Source organism: Chrysochloris asiatica, unplaced genomic scaffold (assembly GCF_000296735.1).
Source record: "Chrysochloris asiatica unplaced genomic scaffold, ChrAsi1.0 scaffold00053, whole genome shotgun sequence".
NCBI lineage: Eukaryota > Metazoa > Chordata > Mammalia > Afrosoricida > Chrysochloridae > Chrysochloris > Chrysochloris asiatica.
Window position 1 is genome coordinate 15,838,141 of NW_006408571.1, and position 6,014 is coordinate 15,844,154.

A 6,014-nucleotide genomic window follows, 5' to 3' on the forward strand; every position below is an offset into this window, starting at 1 on the left:
ATGGAGGGGATTGTAACCATGGCAATGAAACAATATACAATAGGATGAATGTAAAAGTAATGTTCTCCCATGTAAACTATCACATAATTCACAATAAAACGTCAAAAAACAAAACAAAAAAAGAATATCATACAGGGAGATGTATGGTTATTATAAAGATAAAAAAATTGGTACAAAGACAACTAAAACCTTGAACTGTTTTCTGAACTCTCCTTTGACATTTAGCAATGTACTTCCATTAATAATTTACTGGACGCATGTCTGAATACTTTTGTAGCTCTCAGAGTGTATGTTTAACTTTGCTAATGTTGGTTGCCAATGGGCAACAAAGCTTCTTGAAATTAAAATGTATTTACAATTACTTCAGATTTATAATCTGTCAAATCTAACAACCATTTCGAAAGAAAATGAGATATTGAAGCAAGCAAGTATTAGAATAATTAAAAACATTTTGTTTCAATGAAAACAAGATGTATATCTTAGCCTAAAGAGCAGATCCTGAGACAAAGGCTTACATACAACCTTCAATTGTTTTCTAAACTCTCCTGGATGCCAAGAAAACGGAAATAATAAAACAAGAAGGAAAGTCAGTTCATGCTGTTGGACTTATTCAGCCAGCCCGTGCCTTGAGCAATGGACTTCCATCTGGCTGGGACTTTCTGAGAAGCCCAGACTAATGTTCCTGAGAATTGTCTGTCTATAGAGTTGGAATATGAAAGTGGGAAACAAAGAAGAAAGATCAATAGTTGGCAAATATGACCTTGGTATTAGAAATGATGCCAGAAAACACATGATAGAATTCTGCAAGTACAATGACCTATATTCATAAAAAATACTTGTTTTCACCACCACAAATGACACTTAAACATGTGGACCTTGCCCGATGGAATGCACAGGAATCAAATCGATTGTAGCTGTAGAAACAGACGGTGGAGAAGCTAGCTCATTAATATTATTAGAACAAAGCCAGAGGCTAACTGAGGAACAGATAACCAACATATATGAAAGTTCAAGCTGACGTTGAAGAAAATTAATACAGATCCACATGAGTCAAAGTACGACCTTGAATACATCCCACCTGAATCTAGAGAGCATCTCAAGAATAAGTTTGACACACTGAACACTAATGACCAAAGACAGAAAGAGTTGTGGTATGACATCAAGGACATTATGCATGAAGAAAGAAAAAGGTCATTAAATAGAAGGAAAGAAAGAGAAGACCAAGATAGATCTCAGAAAAGACTCTGAAACTTGCTCTTGAACATAGAGTAGCAAAGCAAATGGGAGAAATGATAAAGTAAAAGAATTGAACAGAAGATTTCAAAGGGCAGCTCAAAAATACAAAGTAAAATATTATAATGAAATGCACAAAGATCTGGAGTTAGAAAATCAAAAGGAAAGAACACATTCTGCATTTCTCAAGCTCAAAAAACTGAAAAATTTAAAAAGCCACATTGAAGGATTATCTGGGTAAAACAGAGTCCTGGTGTGGCACTGTGGGGTAAACACTGGACCACAAGGGCAGTTTGAACTGTAAGAACGGTGGTTCAAGCCCACCAGCTGCCCCTCAGAAACCCTATACAGGGTCACTATGAGTTGGAACTGACTCAATGGCACTTAACAACAACAACATGGGCAAAATCTTGAACAACACAGAATGCACCAAAAGAAAATGGAAGTAATACATAGAATCACTGTACCAAAAGGAACTGGTTGATATTCAACCATTTCAGGAATTAATAAAAGTATCCAATTACAAAAAGTCCATTTGGCCACAGTTTTCCCAAGACTCAACTACTGAGTGAAACAGCATCTGTCTCTACCCGTTTAGGATGCATAGAACTATTGCTCAGAGGTTAAACCATGAGCTTACATACATGTTTGTGCAAATTAGAACAAGAGGCCCCTCCCCCAGTAATATAGTACTTATTTCTCAATAATAATAATGACAACAAAGTCATTTTGTAGAAAATAAACTGTAGAACACAAAAGAATATTTGGAATTCATTGAGATTTGTGCATAACATACATGGTATTACCAGAATAAAATGTTTTCAATAAAATAATAAAGAATTTGAATTTTTATAATAATTAGGATGCTGTTGTTGTTATTGTTATGTGCTATTGAGTTGGTTCTGATTCATAGTGATGCTATGCACAACAGAACAAAACACTGCCCGCTCCTGGACCATCCACACAATGGTTGTTACATGTGAGCCCATTGCTGCTGCCACTGTGCCAATCCAGATTGATAATCTGTCATATCTAACAACCATTAAATTATTAGGGGTCTTCCTCTTTTTCACTTACTTTCCACCAAGCATGATGTCCTTCTCCAGGTACTGGTCCTTCCTGATAATATATCTGATAATTATTTGTTTTAAAATTATTAGTTAGAATTGGACACCGCTTGTGTCTCTGAGATAACGACTGTGAGAAAATGTAATTGGGATATTTTTTAAGCCTCCATTTAGGAGAACTTGTAATTGTAAAGGTGTTTGCAATAAGAGGACTTCTTTAGAACCAGATTTCTCAACTTCGACACTATTGACATTTTGCCTGGGATATTTGTGTTGCGGTAAGCTGTCCTGTACGTTGCAGGATGTTTAACAGATCCCTATACCCTATTAACTAAATGTCAGCAGCACCTTACCTACAGTTGTGACAATCAAAAATGTGTCCAGACAATGCTAAGTGTCCCCTGGAAGGCGAAACCACCTGCAATTGAAAAGCCACTGCATTAGAAGGCGAAGGATCTATTCACCAAGCTGAAGGCTTCTCTCCAATACTTCTGTGTCAGTAAACCCACACTTTGTGCTCTGTTTCTTTTTTAAAAGCTGATGGTATAATGTTTCCCCAGTCCTGAGGGCTCAGTGAAAATCACAAGTCAGGTGCCTGAATGACGAGGTGGCCAGTGTCTGAGAGTACTCAGTTTCTGAATGCTTCATCAAGTTCTCCAACCACAGGTCTACTTCTGACCACAGCTGGGCCCAGCATATGAGTGATGCGGATTGATTAGCAGTAGACAGGTGCCCAGATGGGACAGAATCACCCTGGTAGAAAAGTGTGCAGCTGCACAGGGTCAAAAGTGTGCCATTGGACGAAACCATGGAGTGCAGGGCTAGGCAGCTGAAGTGGCCCACCAGATGCAGAGCCTGGATCTTTAGGTCTCGAGTGTAAAATGGTATAGCCACTATGGAAAGCAGCTCAGAGATTCTTCAAAAAATTAAGCATATAATAACAATATGACCGAATGAGACTTGAGAGCAAAAACTCAAACAGATACGTACACACCAATGTTCGTAGCCAAAAGGTGGAAACACCTAAGATCCGTCAACCGATAAATAACTAAACAAAATGTAGCTTATCACACAGCAGAATATTATTCAGTCGTAAACAGAAATGAAGTTTTGATGCATACCACCACATGGTGGAACCTTGAAAACACCATACTAGATTATCTAAGTCAAAAGGACAAATATTGTATGATTCCACTTATATGAAATATTTAGAATAGGCAAATGCATAGAAACAAAAATAGTGGTTACCAGTATGTGTGTGGGGCGGTGAGGGAGAGTTATGAGAAATAGTGAGAATAAAAGACTCTAGAACTTTATCCTATAGATGCTCATTGCCAAATTATTTTACCTGAGTGAGTATAATTACAAACCAAACTCATTTCTGCTAAGTTGATTTCAACTCAGAGTGACCCTTTGGGACAGAACTGTCCCATAGAACAGCTTCATAGGGTTTCCAAGGCTATAGCCTTTACAGGGGTGGATAATCACATCATTCTCTTACGAAGTGACTGGTGGGTTTGAACCACCAACCTTTTAGTTAGTACCAGAGAGCTTAGCCACTGTGTCACCAGGCCTCCTATTTGTAATCTATACAATATGAAAAAGAATGAAGTAGATTATATATATAACATGACAATGATACAATGAAAGAATGCTCAATGATATGGAAAACAGCTTATGAAATATTAAGTTGAAATGACAGCTTAATAAACTTTAAATATTAAATTGAAATGACAGTTGAATATGCAGAGTATTATATTATCTTTGTAAAAGGACTCCTAAGCATCGAGAAAATAGATGAAGACATCACACATGAGACTGTTGTGAGCGTTAATTACTGAGCACTGAATTTCTTTTTCTTGCTTATGTGTATTTCCTAAATTATTTACAATGAATAAATGCTACTTTTTAGCCAGAAAAATTTAAATCTTCTATTTTAGGTACATTAGGAAACGTTGCTAATTAGAGAACAGCAGGTCTCTCCCACCGGGTGTGTAGGAGAGGGGCTTCCTCCCCTTCCTCCACTCTCTCTGCCTTCCTTTCCCTATCTGCTTACAGATACCAAAGTTATTTGCAAGATAGGAGCTCCCAGGTCTTGGAATGAAAATTCTTCCCTCTTGTTGCTCTACTTAACAAGCATTCGTGAGTGCCATGGGTGAGATGTCGAAAGTAAGCGTTTAATTTGGAATACACAGTGGAGAGAACCTTTAATATAGTATTAATTCATCGTGCAAATTAGCAAGGCTTAATAACCATGCGAGCCATCAGGAATCCCGGTGTGACTCAAAATGACACGTGCATCAATGGTCTAATTAATAATGTATATGTTAATAAGAATCTCATTAAAGACTGGGTACAATTATCAATGTAGGATGCAATTCCACAGCCTCCGTGGTCCAGTGTAGTGCTCGGATGATTCCAGTTGTAATTTCCAGTGATAAATGACATTTTAAGTCTAATAAATGGATTAAAGAGGCAGCTATTAGTGTAAAAACTCAACTCCTTTGCGAGTACAAAACTCACTGGTTACACTGATGACAAATCTGGGGGAATGAGAGCAACATATCAGCAGGCATGTGGGGGGTGCACAGAGAATAATGAGGGCAGACAAGTAAACCATTCATTCATGTTTCCCTGCCTGTGCCCAGACCTGGGCATTCGGCATTGGTGTTAGGAATACTGGACCAAGATTGCCATCAACACTGATGAATTGTTATGGGGTAATGATTTTTTCTGAGCAAACACTGTAAAGTTAATTGACTCCTTTGGTCATTTTTCTCTTTGGTTTAGTTTCTCTCTTCTCAAGTTTTTCTATTTTGATCTTAATTGAATCATTTCAATCAAGGCTATGAAGAGTTGGTTTATCAGTCAGTTTCTTTAAGGGGGACACATATTAATTTTGTCTGCCATTCTGGTTCTTGTTTTGTGGTTACTATTTCTACCAAGTTTGAGTGCCCTAGGTCAAATTTAGCAAATCAACATAGGGTCAAGAAGAATGGATTCTTTATTTGCTTGATTTTTTAAATCAATAAACATGCCCACTCTGTGGGGTCTTATCTCTTGTCAATTTTATTTTATGTTTACTATTGCCACCAGCAATCTTCATCATACACTAGGTAAATAACTAAGAGCTTATCTTTATTCTTAACTAGCCCAATGGAAGGGGGATATATGCAAGTTATGAGCTAGATGGGCGCATTGGGAGAGGGAAGAAGGAAGATAAGAGGAAAGGAGAATGATACATCCAAGAGGGGAGATACAGTGAGAGACTGATCTGAAACAGTTGTAACCATTGAAACTATTCCCATCCAGTTGATCCTGACTCAGGGTGACCTAAAAGGATGGAGTAGAACTGCTCCATAGGATTTCTGAGCCTGTAAATCTTTACGCGAGCAAACAGCTTCACACTTCTCTTGAGGACAACAGTGGGTTTGAATTGCCAACCTTGTGGTTGACAGCCCGATGCTTACCCCACCGCACCACCAGGGCTCCTAAAAGCAGTAACAGTTTTGGCTTACTGGTGTCAGCCTTAGTTCCCTAGTTGCTGCTGTAACAGAACTACCAAGAGTGGATGGCTTTGAAGAACAGGGCTTTATTTTCTCACAGATCTTCCTGGAGGTTCAAAGTCCAAGTCAGGGTCTTGATCATGTCAATTCCTTCCTTGTTGGTAGCTCTGGATGGCCCATGGTTCCCTGGTTTGTCTTCGATCCTCAC